Raw genomic sequence first — 16,226 nt, 5'->3', positions numbered from 1 at the left:
TCTAGTAATCAGCCTCTCTGGGCCTCGGGTTCCATATCTGTAAAAAGGAGCGTGTTCCCTTACTTGGAGGGGACACTGAGGGTTTGAGATGGTAAACATAAAATATGAAGCATGCTGCCCGGTGCATGCTAGGCCATCCATCCATGAGTGTGGCTTTTATTGTTGTTGTTATTGTATTTTAACACACAGCGTTGTACCTGCATGTTACTTCTCTGTCCCTCCCGAGGGTGCAGACCGAGCCTCATTCATCTCGGCACCGCCACCTTCTGACCCAGCCCTTGGCACGTGGTCGAGGGCCACTCTCAAAGGCCAGGCCGCGTGAATGAATGGACACGTGCACAAGCCACTGGGCCACCGGTTTGTCGCGGCCACTCTGGCCGGTCGTCGAGGGATGTGCCTCCTGGAGTCTTATCCCCTGTGGTCAGATTCGAGCCAGGACAAAGCTACGGTTGCTCCATTGTTCCCAGATAACATTTCCTATCTTAACGTCTCCGCGGGGCAGCCTGGGCCACACCCGCCCTCCTGTCCTATCACCCGCCCCCACTTGGACCTGCCGTGCAGAGAGCTTTCCTGTGGCCACCGCTGCTGCCTCTGGTCTCCTCCCCGCCTTCAGTCACAGCCCTGGTTAACGGGGACATTTCTGTCCGGAAGTTCCCACATTCCCCTGAGGGCCTAGGAAATGTGACATGAAAATGCTCTACTTGAGCCTGACTCTTCATTGTGTGACCTGCGTCAGCCTCTGAGTCGCCTTGTCTGATGGGTAGGCCAGTCCTGTCCCCGGTCCACCCTGGAAGACACTGAGGCTCCGAAGGGATGGGACTCCTAGTGACAGAGCTGGTTGGTGAGAGAGCCTAGGACCGCCACCAGCTGTGCGCCTAAGCAGTGCCTTTCTCTACCCGTCCCTATTTCCGGAAGAGGTTGGAGGGGGTTTCACAAACTTAATGACCCAGGGCACTTGCAAGTCTGCCAGCCCTGGATGCTGTAAGACGCCTAGACATGGTCATACCTGCCCTGTCGGTGACCAGTGGTGGCCTGGAGAACGAACCCAAGTGGCCTCTGGAGATGACACAATTCAGGGTGTTGACACTTTCCCTTCTGCTGTGTTTCCCTTTTCTCTTGAACTTGACTTTTAGACCGGTTGTTCTCAAACCGGGTTTAACATTGAAATCATCGGAGGAATTTAAAAGTCTTGCTACTGGGACCTGACCCCCAACGATTGTGACTTAAATATCCGCAGCGGGGCCCGAGCTTTGTGGTTATAACATCTTCCCGGGTGATTCTACAGCCGCGTCGAGAGCCACTGGCTTCAGTCCCCCCCTCGCAGGGATGTTGGAAAGCTAGCAATTCCAAATTCTCTTTAGACGTAGTTAGTTCCCGCCTTCCTAAAGCCAGCGTCCACTTGACCTTGCTCACCCTTGCTTAGATTCTTGGCAGCTCACATTTCCGAAGAAGTGACAGTGCTGAACGGGGAAGTAGGGGAGCCAGGGAGCTGTCCCCGAAGCTGTTATGTGTGCCGGGCACTGTTCTAAGCACCTTCCATATATGAACTCCTCCAATCCACAGTCCACACAGTCACGCTCGGAAGCTCAGCTGACATTATCCCCATTTCACAGATGAGAAGGTTGGGCATGGAGTAGATAAGTAACTTGCTCGAGCTGGTAGGGGAAGAGCTGGGATTTGGAGACACAGAGCTGGCTCCGGAGGCACCGTCATCACCACGGTGTCTGTTGCTTTGCAGGAGGGTGTGGGGCCGTGGTATACTGGTACCCATAGGGTTGGGGATTCGCTTTCCCCAGTTGATCCTTCATGCTGAGGCAGAGGCATAGATCTGATCTGTCACTCTGCTGCACCGGAGCCTGGGCCCCCATGGCAACTGGAAGCGACAGGCAAACTCCATGGGGGACACCCTTTCCAGGTGGTTGTTTGTTCACACTCCCTGTTACACATGCTGTTACTACTACCTAGAGTTCCTCCCTCCCCCCTTTCTCTGCCTGCTCTCTGATACCTAGCTCAAATATCCTCACCTCTCACTTACGCAGGAGGGTCAGTGATGCCTTCCTCAGTGTTTGCAAGGCATCTCTCTCCATCCATGACCACATGGATCACAGCCTTTTTATTACAAGTCCCTCTAGGAGGGGGCTCTGCCTGGCTCATGTTTGCTCTTGCCCCAGTGTCCATCCTGTTGTCTCCAGCGGATGGCCGGCCTCTCACCCGGAGGCTGACCTCCTTTATCTTAGGTTCTACTGTATTCCAGCCATGGAGACACTATCTCCTTATCTTCTGACAATCAGAGGATTTTCTGTACGTAATGAATGCTTTCCTTCAAGGTACCTCGGGCGGCAAATTGCATAATTGGTATTTATTGTGTTTTCCTAGATGTTAGATTTCCTAAAATTCCAGGCTGTGATTTTAGAAGAATTTCTGAGCTCCCTGGAAATTTGCCCATTTCCAGCCCCGGGCTCTCTGCATTCCTGAACTTCTCAGGGCCCAGAAGAAAAAAAGAGGAAAGCCGATCAGTTCTGGGCACGGCTCTGGGTGAAGAGAGGTTGGTGTCTTGTGTAGTGTTCAGCTTGATCCCTAAACTGAGCCACGTCGGGCAAGAGGAGGCAGGGGTGGCAGTAATGGCTTCTTATGACCGGGAGTGGAATATGTGCTTTTGTGGAAACGCTAGCAGTTGCTCAGCAAGGAGTGGTAAGGCCCCACCGGGCTCTGATGAGAGTGGGCACACGGGGGTCCCTAGTCAGTTGAGGTGCATTGTTGAGACATCACTATTGCTAAAGTGAGGGGTACAGCAAAGCCAAGTTTAACAGACGCTGGTGAATTCTTAGAATTTACTCCACAGAAATGCATGCACAGGGTCAGAGGATCCTCAACATTGTTTGAAATAGCAAACGAGACTCTCTACCTATGACACAAAATGCCTTGTTTCTAATCAGGTCACTGGCTACATAAAAACAAACAAACAGGAAAGTGTGACCCAAACTCAAGGGAAAAAATAGTCAACAGAAAACAAAGTAGAACTGAGATTCCAGAGCTAAGCCCACACGTGTGTGATCAATTGATTTTTTAAAATTCTGTCGTATTTTCTAGAGTGGTTGAGGTTAACAGAAAAATTGAGTGGAAAGTACACAGTTCCCACATATCCCTGTTCCTACATATGCGCAACCCTCCTCACTCCCAGAATCCCCCACCAGACTTATCTGTCTGTTCCAACTGACCCACCTACCTTGACCCATCATAATCACCCCGAGTCCATACTTGACGTGAGGGTTCACTCGCGGTGTTAGTACATTCACTGGCACATGTGTGATGACATGCATCCACCAGTGTCATCTCCCATGGAATAGATTCACTGCGCTAACAACCTCCTGTGCTCCCCTATTTGTTCCTTCTGACGAGACACCATTTGAATGCTGCTCAGTTGGGGACCGGTGGATTAAGCCGTGTTACATCCCGAAAATGGAATACAGAAATAGTGGCTTTATGAAGTGATATGAAGCATCCTTGCAGCTCTATTAACTATCAAAAAGCAATGCCCACCTTCACAGCGTTGACTTACAAAAAGGAGAGCACGCAACAGGGTGGGGAGGGTGCCGGCCATGACGCTGACACAGGCGCCCCCCAAATCCGCCGCCTGCACGCCTGCGTCTGTGCTGAACACATCCTGCTGTGCCTGCGTCTTTGCCGACTTGGAAGTCCAGGAGACAGACCGCTCCTTGAGGGCAGGGCCTGGGGTGTCCATTTGCCGGGAGACGGCCACGCCGAGGCTAAGCCCTGAGCCAGGCCCCTCAGGGTCTGAGAATGCACAGATCAGTAAACAGACCAGGGGGATTTTCTTTCCATAAGTTCCTTCTCTCTGCTCCTCCACAAACACGTGGGAGCCGCGGAAGCCCCCTCTCCTGGGCACTGTCCCTGACCTCCCCTCCACTGAGCTCTCCTCCGCAGCCTGGAGATGCTCTGCCCTTCAAGCTTCCTAGTTATTCCCCAGGGTGCAGACGCAAGTCGATGGGGGCCATGGCTGAAAGGGACCTTGGAGGTGACAGCATGGAGCTGACATTGCCAGGTAAACCAAGCAGATCTGACTTAATTGATTAATGTTGTTGTGGGAACCAAGAGACCCTGCAGCTGGTACGGGACTTCGACAGGACAGCGCACTGGGGAGCCAGACCTGCTGGGGTTTGAGTCCACGTTGTGGTGTGGCTGCCCGTGTGACCTTGGCCATGCTACTTAACCTTGCTGAGTCCCAACTTCCTGCTGTGTAAAAGGAGGCCAGACGTGCTTCTCTGAGGCTGGCGAGAGGATCGAATGTGACGGCGTAAGCGAAAGTGCCCTTTGAGGATGGGGACAGTGAAAGTGCCTCCTGTAGGGAGGCAGGGAGGAGGGCCTCCGGTTGCTCTTAGGTGCCTGGTCCTTTCCAGGGAAAAGCCCAGCTCCAGGCCAGAGAGCTCACCACTTGGCTCTCGCTCTTTCATTCAGTGCACTTCTCTCGGCCGCCCGGGGCTCTCAGCTTAAGCACATAAATTAGCCTGCTCCGCCCGCCCGCCCGGCTCTGTTGTGCAGCCAGCCATATGTTTGTTCTTGATAGAGATTCTTATCGGCCGGGTAATATTACCCAGCGAGGGATGACATTTCTTATCAGAGGCCCTGCGGAATCGGAGATAGCAGCCCTTTCTTTTAGCCGCAGCCAGGCCTCCACGTGCTGGGCTGGCAGGGAAGGCCGGGAGGTGGCCAGGACCCGGGAGAGGGCAGCCTGGGCTGCCATGGGCATCAGCTGGCCCTCATCTCTTAAGGCAACCATTCCCCGTGGCCTGCCTCATGGGAAGTAGGCCGTTCGGAGATGTTTGCATAAGGTAGAGGGCCCTGGCCTGTGAATGAGGAAGGAAGGCAGCGGCCTGATGAGGCTGGACCAGCTTGGGGTGAAGGCAGAGCTTGCACGGGTGAGGCCTTGAGCTTGTACTGAGAGCCAGGGGGTTCCCTGCTGCAGAGCCAAGTCCTGGGGCATCTGCCCTGTGGCTCTGCAGGGTGGAGGCAGCGGAGGCCAGGGACCCTCCAATCTGGTTGTGGGGGTGGTGATCTGGTTTGTGGGAGTGGTGAGGTGTCGGGTGCCCTTTGTGCCCTGTCCAGATCCCCCCTGTCTTTTTCGGCCCTGCTGTGCACCCAGGAGGCCAACTTGTGTAGCTGCAACGGGATGGATGCCACCCTGAGCTCCTGTGCCCCCGGCTTCTGTGTGGGAGGCGCTGGCAGGATGGGAGTAAGGTCAGGGGTGTCACTCTTCTGTTGCCTCCCTGCTGGGTCTCTGATGGACACAGGCAAGGTCTACACGAGGGCCCTGTGTTTGGATCCCAGCTCTGGCACGCCCTCGCTGTGTGATATTGGACAAGTTGTTTAACCTCTCTGCGCCTCCGTTAAAGTGTAGGGATGCTGCCACCTTTTTGCCGTCTCTCACCACCGCCTCTGGGTCGCACTGGTCTCTGTGCCTCTCTTGCTGTAAGACCCAGGAGGAAGGGGCACTGCTGGGTCCTCCGGGGCCCGTGCGCGGCCACAGCTCCCTGCGAGGAGGCTCCAGGGCAGGTGGAAGAGGCTGGAGTGACCGCCCGATTTCGGTTCCGCAGCTTCTGTTGGGGACATATGCTCAGGCCTGCTCCCCTCCTGAATTTTGGGAAGTCCCGCCCTGCCCAGCCCTGCTCGCAAGGAATAGCCTTGCTATCCACGGAAAGGCAAAGAGAAGTGCTTTTCCCTCTCCCTGGACTCCTTCCAGCCAGGAGTCCTGCCTCTGTTTCTTTCCCGTTGACCCCACTTCCTGTTCCCTTCACTTCCCCTCCTCCCAAGCCCTGAGCCTCATGTTGGGTGTGCTGAGTTTTCCTGTCCCTCCTCCCTCCTCCTGATGGTCAAGTCCAAATGCTGAAAGCACAGCCTGGACCATGTCCCCCTCTACTCAATAGTCTGACATGTAAGGCCCGCCCCAGTGTCACCTCACCATGGATTCCATCCTGGTGGCCTGACCTTCTCGTCGGGGGGCGTCGGTCCCCGAGAGCATGCCTTGCCCCTGTCTTTTGAACCTACACTGTCTTCTTTCTTTGACTTTTGATCTCGTCTTTTCTCCTTCGGATGCTGACGGGAGCTGGTGGCTTGGCTCTATTGCGCGTCACAGGTGTTGCATTATTTACAGATGGAAGGCAAATGTCCTCTAGCAGTGAAAAGACTGCGACTCGCTTTATTGCGATTCTCGCTTTATTGCCATTGTCTCGACCAGAACCACCGTGTCTTGGAGGCAGGCCTGTCTTCTGCAGCCTTAGCCTTCTCACCTGAGAGACGGTGAGAGGTCATCCCATCTGACGTCTCCGCGGGCTCCCCGGACGGGCTTTGTTTTCCTGGCTGCATTTTAGCCCCTGGTCCTAGATGGACAGGAGGCAGTGGTTATAAGACAGGAAGGGGGTGAGGTCTCTTTCCTAGCGGGCTGGGGAGCAGGCCAGGGGCTCTTGAGGATGGTGATAATGCTCCTGATTAATTATCAGGACGGGTCTCCTGTCGTCCTCACTGTCTGGCAGTATAACTGTCCCCCAGTGTGGGGACAGACTGGAGGGCTGGGGCCAGGCCGGGCCGGTGGCCGGCCCCTATCTGCACGTGCCCAGCTGGTTCCGTCCTTGCCTCGGACAGGTCCCTCTGATCTCCCCGCGCACAATGGATGGCAGGGAAAGAGAAACTTCCTGGCCTGGGTGATACCAATGGGAAGGAAGCAGCTGGCTTTGATGGGCCAAGGAAACAGAACCTGGGGAGAGTGATAACCCCTGGCCAGTCTGAGTCTCTCGTTAACTGGGGGGTGTGGGGGCGCAGATTACTTTCGGGAGCGGTGGGAGTGTGTGACTTCCTACAGAGGTGATCTAGAACAGGGTGGGAACAGGGTGGCATTGACCAGCAGGCGGGGAAGAGCCCGAGTTTGGGGATCCCTAGCTTTGGAGTTTCCATCAGCGATGTATTGGGAGGGATCTACTCTGTCCGCTGGTTTCTTTATGGTGGCAAAGTGGAGTTTGCTGGACATTTCCCCCCGGTCCACAGTAAATGCTACGGCCATGACCTGTGCTGACGGTGAGGCTAACATGAACCAGAGGAAGAACTTGCCAGTTCTTTGGAGATCACCAAGCTTACCTGGGGACTGAGGCCCAGGTCAAGGTCACACAGCCGGTTGTGCCATAAACCACCCCACCACTTAGTCACTAAGTCTTAGTGGCTTCACACAAGGGCTGTTTATTTTCTCATAGTCGTGGAGGGCGGCTGAGTCCTGCCGGGCGGTTCTTCTGCTCCTCGCGGACTCACCCGGAGGCTGTGGTGGCCGCATTCATGGGCGGCTCTCAAAGGGGTGGCTGCAGTGGCCGGGCCCTCTCTTCCATCAGTGGTCTATGCTTTTCAGGATGGCGGCCGCATCCCGAGTGGGTACCGTGGAAGCTGCCCGGCCACCCGGGGGCGAGGCGCAGAGCCAGCACGCAACCTGCCCTCGCGTTCTAATGGCCGGGCAGCCACCGGCCAGCCCCAACTCAGTGGAAGGAGAAACCCACCCCGCTTTCAGCGGGAGAGACCACATGCATGCTCAGAGGCGGGAGGAATGCTTGGCAGACATCACTGACCCAGTGCCCCCGGGGCGCAAGGCACTTTCCGCGGTGGTGACCCCCAGTCTCTCCTGGCCGTAACCTCTCGGGCTCTCGGTGATAATGTGCGGCGAGCACGGCCGGCGAGGAATTCTGGAGCCAGCCCGTCTGGTTTCCAGCCCTGCCGCTGCACCAGCTGGCTGCGTGACCCGGGGCTAGCTGCTGACTCTCCGCATGCCCTAGGTTCTTCCAGGAAAATGGGGATAATATTAGCATTAGGGTGGAGCGTGTGTGAAGATGAACTGTAATATGTGTGTGTGGGGGGGTGCATATGCCTGCCTGCATGTATGTGTACATATGCACATGTGCACATATGTACATGTGAATATATAGGGTACCCCCAAAACTGTCTACACACAATATCTGTAGATTCTATTACATTTTGAAAATGAAATGTATTTTAGTAAACACCGCCTTTATGATTATTCAAAGTGTGTATACATATTTTGCGGCTATCCTGTAGGCATATTCATACACATAAGCGTACCTGTATTTGTGTGTACACATGTATGTTTATATATACACATGTTTGTGTATACATACACACACACATAGATATATAAATTTAGTGCATAGCTCATAAAGATATGTCCCTCTTTATACATATGTTTGCAGCCTGCAGGGAAGTCCCAGCTTGCCTTGCCCTGGGCCTGGTCCCAGTGTTGTCCAGAGAGTTTTTAAGTTGGACCTGAGAGCTGGCGCCCAGGGCTTCCACAGCCCACGCCGGGTGCTTCTCCCTCCCGGGAGGGTTCCCACGCCTGCCCTGGGGAGGCAGCAAAAGCACCGGTGGGCCCTGGTAAAGAACAGTCTCCGGGGCCGCCCCCGGCCAGCGGACACGGAGGGTCTGAAGCTTTGGCCAGCGGCTCTGGGTTCTTTTGATGGAAAGCCCCACCGCCCACACGGCCTCTGCTCCTGGCCCGTCGCCAAGCTGCCCGGTGCTGCCTCCAGGGGCTCCACCTTCGCGGATGAAGATGTTCTCCTCCACCTCCCGGAGACACCTAACGCTCGGGGCTCACGCACCGCCGGGGTCTCAGAGGGCGCGGAGCACGGGCGGTTTCGTGCTCGGTTTTCTGTTGCACTGAGCTTGCCCACGTCACTGAAAACCACACGGCGTCCTCGCCTCACCTCTTCCCAGCCGAGCTGAGGTCAGGTGTAGCTCTGGGTGGCCAGACACCCTGGGCCTCCCTCCCTTTCATCATGAGCTGGTTTCCCCCCAAGGAGCAGCGTCTGGGCGATGTGACCCTCATTGCTCTGTTAGTTCCCCGAGTCGTCCCACTAAGAGAAAGCAACTGACATTTATTTATTATTATTATTTTTTAAAATATATTTTCATTGATTTCAGGGAGGGAGGGAAAGAAGGAGAGAGATAGAAACATCAATGATGAGAGAGAATCATTGATCAACTGCCTCCACTTGGGATCGAGCGTGCAACCTGGGCATGTGCCCTGACCGGGAATTGGACCCGTGACCTCCTCCTGGTCCATAGGTCGACACTCAACCACTGAGCCCCATCGTTCGGGTGCAACTGCCAATTTATTGAGCATCTGTGCTGTCTACATATTTTGCTCTAATTATTACCTGCAGGAAAGATGTTATTGTCCTGAAACTAGGAGATAACAAAGCATTTACCAAAAGGCACAGAGCCAGCATTCAAACCCTGGTCCCCCTAGCTGGAATGCTTATCTCTTTCTGATATGTCAGAGATGAGATGCATACGATTTCTCTTCAAGGTGGTAGGACCTAAGCACTTGCCTTTCACGTAGGTCAGAGGTCAGCAAACTGCGGCTCGCGAGCCACATGTGGCTCTTTGGCCCCTTGAGTTTTTAGCAAAGGCCAGCTTAGGAGGACCCTAATTAAGTTAATAACAATATACCTACCTATATAGTTTAAGTTTAAAAAATATGGCTCTCAAAAGAAATTTCAATCGTTGTACTGTTGATATTTGGCTCTGTTGACTAATGAGTTTGCCGACCACTGACGTAGGTGAACAAATCTTGCAGAGAAAATGATTTTCTTCGTTAGAACGTACAGACTGTCCTTGGGGTTGTCAACATTCCAGAAAGCCAGGCGCTGCCCCGTGCCGGCCGAGTTGGAAGGCACCGAAGGCTTGAGTCGGGCTGGGGACCACGCTGCTCCCTGCCTTTCTCTGTCCAGTCCTTCAGCTGTAAACATGTTTTCCTCCCCACGCTTTGGCATCCGTCACGATTCACAATTCCAGGCAGTCAGCCCTTGTAGAAAGGGGTTCGGATCTGGGCACTAAATGACCCCAGTTGTGTGTGCAGGGCTGTGCCACGGCAGAGCGCTCTCCAAATTGTAGCTGATCCTCCCAGCTCCCTGGAGAGGGTACCCACTTTGCAGATGAGGAAAACAAAGGCTTCCTGTGGAGTTACCAGCGTCGCTTTTAAGCCCAGCCACCACTCCCATCACGGCGACCAGCAGTCCTGTTTCAGAGACTGTTAGCTGAGTGTGTGAGAAGTGTAATCGAGGCTGCATTCCAATAAGGGACTGTGAGTCCTTTTTTTTTATAAGTATTTGTATTGGTAAGGGAGAGGGAGAGAGAGATAGAAACATCAATGATGAGAGAGAACCACCAATCAGCTGCCTCCTGCACTCCCCACACTGGGGATGGAGACCACAACCCGGGCACGTGCCCTGACCATGATCTCCTGCTTCATAGGTCTTCGCTCAACCACTGAACTACACTGGCTGGGGGATGACTCTTTTCTTAATGACCTGATGGTCCCCTGTGCCCATATTTTAAAGGAGCTGACCACTGAGTACACTGGTGTGGGCACCTGACCGCTTCCCCACAGAGCACGTGGGAGCTCCCTCGGCCTCACCCCCCTCCGCTGTCTGGCACATCACCCAGTGCCTGGCTCACGGTGACTCTTCCTAAGAACACATGGGCTAAATGAATGAACAGCGATTCCGCACTCCCAGTCCGACCACGTGGGAGTATGGACCTCCCGTCTGGGCACCTTTGTACTTCATTGCTTATTAGAAAGCAATATCTCTCTCCTCCAGAAAACCCCCCAAATCCAGGCCAACCAAAGGGAGAAGCAAAAAACCCCTCCATGGTCACTCAGAGGTGACTAATTAAAGGATGTGTATACAGGGTGTCCCCCCAAATCTATACACACTTTAACAGCTGATAGCTCAGTTTGGAAAGTGAAATACACTTGAACAAACACTGTCTTTATAGTGATTCAAAGTGGGCGTCTGCATTTTGGGGGGACACCTTACATATGCACTCATCATTGTTTGGTTGCATGCACATTTGCTTGTACACGGAATAACTATCTTCCCACGTCCACGCCTGCTCCCCCCCCCCGCCCCCACCCCCCTGCTGGGTGGCTCGGACACCGAGCTTCGCCACTGCTCAGTCATGTGACAGAGCTCCTCCCATTGTGCTTCAGCATGAATTCAGCTGTTCCTGTTATAATCGGCGCCTCCGTGAATATTCTCGTCGTTAAATCTCCGTGACTCGTCGTTTCCTATTTATTAGGATATATTCCCATAAAACAGAATGGCTGAAGCAAGGCCCATTTAGGCTGTGTTGTTCGCCACAGTGCCCTTCAGGAAGTCTGGCCCCGCCTCTCCTCCCACCACCATCCCCTGAGCCCGGCGCTGCCTGGACACCTGGATGAACGGGCCCTTTGCAGCCTCTATTCCAGGGGTCCTCAAACTTTTTAAACAGGGGGCCAGTTCACTGTCCCTCAGACCGTTGGAGGGCCGGACTATAGTTAAAAAAAAAAACTATGAACAAATTCCTATGCACACTGCACATATCTTATTTTGAAGTAAAAAAAAACAAAACGGCAAAAGCACCTGGCGGGCCGGATAAATGTCCTCGGCGGGCCGCATGTGGCCCGCGGGCCTTAGTTTGAGGACGCCTGCTCTGTTCTTTGGCACAGGTCCCAGCACCAGACACCTGCTGTTCTCAGCGCACTTGTCCCTTCCTCAGAGGACCCCCGCCCCGTGGACTGTGGGGCGCCCCGCTGTTCCCCTCCCAGCCCTTGGTTTCTGTAACGCATGTCTCCATGGAATTAAATCATGATCTGTAGTGTTTGGCGCTGAGCCCGAGTGGGTCTGGTTCGCTGTTACGTCCTGGTGGCCGCACGGCACGTTACAATGGTCAGAACAGAAGTAAGGGCTCCTAAAAGCCCCAGGTCTGCTGTGGCTCAGCCGCGTGGTTCACGAGTCTTCCCTTCCTCATCTGAGTGAGCACGCCCCCCCCCCCCCCCCCCACTCCCCGGCACCATGATGGTGACGTTTAAATGAGATACTGATGGCGATGTTTTAAATGAGATACTGATGGTGATGTTTAAATGAGACGCGGTGTGAGGAGGGCGCAGTACGCAGCTGAACACACAGCATTGGTGCCTGGGGTGTGGCTCGTGGGTGCTCGCGGGCACTACTCTGCGCTGGGCCCTGCTCTGCGTGCTTCATGTCAAAACGACATGAAATGGAATTTCAGTGTCCATAAAGTTTTATTGGAACACAGCTTGCCCTTTCGTTACACAGCTTGTGGTGGCTTTGATTGTACCGTGGCGGGGATGAGTAACCGGGACGAGATGGTGTAACCCTCAGCGCCAGAATATTTACGATGTACCTCTGTGAAAAGAGGTTGCTGGCTCGGGGGACAGGATGAGCTCATCTAATGTTGCATAATGCCGCTGTCATGGCCACCTACCCATTGTACACGGGAGGAACAGAGGTGCGGAGAGGTTAGGTCACAGGGGTCCTCAAACTTTTTAAACGGGGGGCCAGTTCACTGTCCCTCAGACCGTGGGAGGGCCGGACTATAGTTTAAAAAAAAAACTATGAACAAATTCCTATGCACCCTGCACATATCTTATTTTGAAGTAAAAAAACAAAACGGCAAAAACACCCGCATGTGGCCCGCGGGCCGTAGTTTGAGGATGCCTGGGTTAAGAAATGGGCCTGGAGGTGGTGAAGATGGGGTTTGGTTCCCAGAGCTGAGCTCTACCTGGTTCCACTCTCGCGCAGGCCCTAGCCGGTTTGGCTTGGTGGATAGAGTGTCGGCCTGCAGACCTAAGGGTCCCGGGTTCGATTCCCGTCAAGGCCAGCCCCTGGTCAGGGCTTGTGCGGGAGGCAACCAATCCATGTGTTTCTCTCATATCGATGTTTCTCTCCGTCTTTTCCTCTCTGTTCCACTCTCCCTAAAAATCAATGGAAAAATATCCTCGGGTGAGGATTAACAAACAAAAAAAGAGGTGAGGTGGTGCCTGCGTGAATGGCAGCATCAGGACTCAGGACCAGTGCAGGGACCTCCGAGTTCTCGGCCCTTCTGTCACCCTGGGCTCTTTCTACCCCTCCAGGCTCCTCGTATCTGTCACCTGTAACCACAGGGCCAGACACACAGAGGCATTCAACATGCCCTTAAAAATGCAGGCGCCCGAAACCAGGGAAATATGATGACAACTCTAGATATGGCTGCGGGCTTTCTCCTAAACACCACCTTCGCAGATGTTTGTGGAAGGAAGGAATGGGTCTGGTGAACGGCTCCTGAACTCTTAGGAGTTTCGAGTCTGGAGGCAGGACAGGGACCTGGGGGGAATGCGGCAAACCATGACCTGGTCATAGGAAGGAGACCTTGCTGGGCACCAATTATGTTCCTCAGGTGGTGGTGGGGGTGGGGGTGGGGGGAGTCTCTCGCCACAATGCCACACATCCTTCCGTTCAGATTCCACTGCGGGAAACCGTGTTTTCCGGGCATCGCAACGGGCTCTACTTTTGTGGATTCCAAATGTTTGGTTTCTTTAAATAGCTTTGTTGAGATTTAATTTACATACCATACAATTTCCCAACCTTAGAACATTTTCACCACCTCAAAAAAAAAAAAAAAAAAAGTCTGTAACCTTTCGCTGTCGCCTCCACAGCCCCCTCCCAGGCGTAAGCACCTGTCACCTGCTTTATGCATTTGCCTATTCTGGACATTTTGTGTGAAGGGAATCCTACAGGATGGCGTCTTTCCTGCCCAGCTTCTTTCACTTAGCGTGATGTGTTCAAGGTTCATTCACGGCGTCTCAGCATCTGTACTTCCCGTGTACCCTTCCTTTCTGTGTCTGAATCATGTTCCCTTGTATGACTGTAAGGCCACATTTTATTTGCTCATTCTTCGCCAGGTGGTGGACACCGGGCTGTTTTTATTTTTTTTAATTTTTTTTTGGGGGGGTGCCATTATGCATAATGCCGCTCTGAGAGTTTACGTACAAGATTTTGAGTGGATGTGTGTTTTCCTTTTCCTCGAGTATCGATGCCCGAGTGGAATCGCTGAGTCATATGGTAACTGAGTGTGTAACTTTCTGAGGACCTGCCAGGCTGTTTCCCAGGGCGTCTGCACTGTTTTTCATTCCCACTAGGAACTGCCTGTTCTTGCTCATAATTCATACTCCTCTTTGTTTTTTTAAATGTGTTTTATTGATTTTTAGAGAGAGAGGAAGGGAGAGGGATAGAGAGATAGAAACATCGATGAGAGAGGAACATCACTGAGCAGCTGCCTCCTGCACAGCCCCTACTGGGAATTGAGCAGGCAACCCCGGGCATATGCCATGACCGGAAATCGAACCATTGGTTCCTGGGTCGACACCCAACCACTGAGTCACACCAGCCAGGCCATACTCCTCTTTAAACACCACGTGATTCCCTGTGTGTTTAGAGAATGCCGAATTAACCCACGGGGCTAGGTTGCCTCTGGAAGGAGGGCAGAGATGATGAGGGGAAGGGCAGTGTCTGGGGGAGGGGAATGCATTCTGTGTCTCGGTGGTTTCGTGTTTTGAGTCTATGCATCTGTCAAAACTCATCGAACTGTTCACTTAAGCTATGGATGTTTCATTATGTGTTGATTATGTCTACATGAAAAAAAAATTGAAAAAAAAAACATAGATGGAGGGGGAAAAGGGAAAACTATGCATTATCTTAGGACATGACTTCCTACCCACCTTCCCCTGGACAGAGGGCCTGTGCCTGGCAGGCAAGGCCAAGGGTAAATGTCTTTTAATTGATGTGATGAACTGCGTCTCCACAGGGAGCCTTGTTAACACCAAGGGGGAGGCAAAGGAGGTTGTTTTTCACTCTCCCAAGGAGGGGATGTCTGGGAGGGAGGGGTGTGGGCCCTAGGAGGGCCAGTCCCTGCAGTGGGGGAGGGGGGCATGGAAGGTCTGATTCCGGGCCTTTCTGCCGAGAAGAGCTGCATTTCCCTTTGGCATTAAGATACATTTTTTAAAAATCATTTTCTCAGTTGCTACAAAACGTATTCTCCAAAGCCAGCCTGGCTTTTTTTTTTTTTTTTTTTTGCAAGACTGCCTCATCCACCAGAACCCAGCATTCAGACAGAACACTCTAACTCTGCCTAAATGTATCAGGGGCTGCTGAGCAGGGGCCAACAGGATACAAACAAAAAAAAAGTGAAGGGTGTGGTCTCTCCCCCTGAGACTCTGCAAACCAATTTCATGGTTTGACATAAATTCACCGGAAGATTAGGATTGGGCGAGCGTCACTAACTGCCCACGTACAAACATCAGAATTATAACATTCTTGATACATTGCACAAATTGCATCATCTTACTTGGAGGCTAGGAAAGAGCCTGTATTTCGCTAGAAAAAAAAATAAAAAATGCATGCGATGCACGACACAGTTATTTGGGGCAACATGTGATTCCATGTGTGTTTCTGTTTTCCTTATTGCTCACCCGTGATTTCTGATTTCCGATGACCATTTATTGCTTGTGAATTAAATCAGTTGCTAACAAAGTGTTTTGCTGCCCTGGCTGGTGTGGGCCAGTTGGGTGGGCATTGTACCGTGCACCAAAAAGCTGCCAGTTCGATTCCCGGTCAAGGGCACATGCCCAAGTTTTGGGCTCGATCCCCTGTGGCTGATAGATGTTTTTTCTCTCTCTCTCTCTCTTTCTGTCTCTCTGAAAATTAATAAAAATATATTTTTAAAAATTACGTTGGTTCTCTCACTGGTTGGAGTTACCATAGGCTCCCCTCTCTCCAGAGCAGACCCCCTCCCCTCTGCCACCCTCACAGCTTATGAATTTAAGGCGGCTCTGCATAACGCGTTGACCCTGAACTGTGGGGTTAGCGAGGTCAGGGTTTGATCCTAGCCTCTGAAGGAAGTCACGGATCCTTTTTGCACCTTGATTTCCTCATCAGAAGGATGGATCTGATCATACTCTCCGGGGTGGATCGGTGTGACATATACACTGGAACACAGCACAAACCTTGGCCCTTCTTACCCGTTCCTCCTTTCCCAACCCCCTTTCAGCCCAGGAACTTCCTGGCACCTGCTAGCTCTCAACATGACAGTCTGCGTGACTTCTGGTAGCCAGGCGGCCTCCCTAACCATGGCGGGAGCGTAAATGCACCTGCATGTCATGCTTGGTGTGTGTGTCTGTGTGCACACGCACTCCAGCCCATGTGCAAGGCTTTGGTGTGTGCGGCTCGACATTAAACAAAACCCCCCTCCCGTGGATGAGTTAGGACTGCTTGCTGCCGGGGCCGGTGATCTATCACAGACCAAGGGTAGGACGCATTGCAGCCAGCATCTGGGTGACA

At 52.9% G+C, this 16,226-nt stretch overlaps 1 protein-coding gene across 25 annotated transcripts in view; it reads left to right on the top strand.

The window, feature by feature from the left end:
• The window catches only part of LOC307114359 (uncharacterized protein), a 459,274-nt gene that overhangs the window by 154,931 nt on the left and 288,117 nt on the right, over positions 1 to 16,226 (top strand). The window lies entirely within an intron of this gene.

The sequence above is a fragment of the Cnephaeus nilssonii genome, assembly GCF_951640355.1.
Source record: "Cnephaeus nilssonii genome assembly, chromosome: 18".
NCBI classification, from domain to species: domain Eukaryota; kingdom Metazoa; phylum Chordata; class Mammalia; order Chiroptera; family Vespertilionidae; genus Cnephaeus; species Cnephaeus nilssonii.
This window is presented reverse-complemented; position numbering and strand designations above follow the sequence as displayed.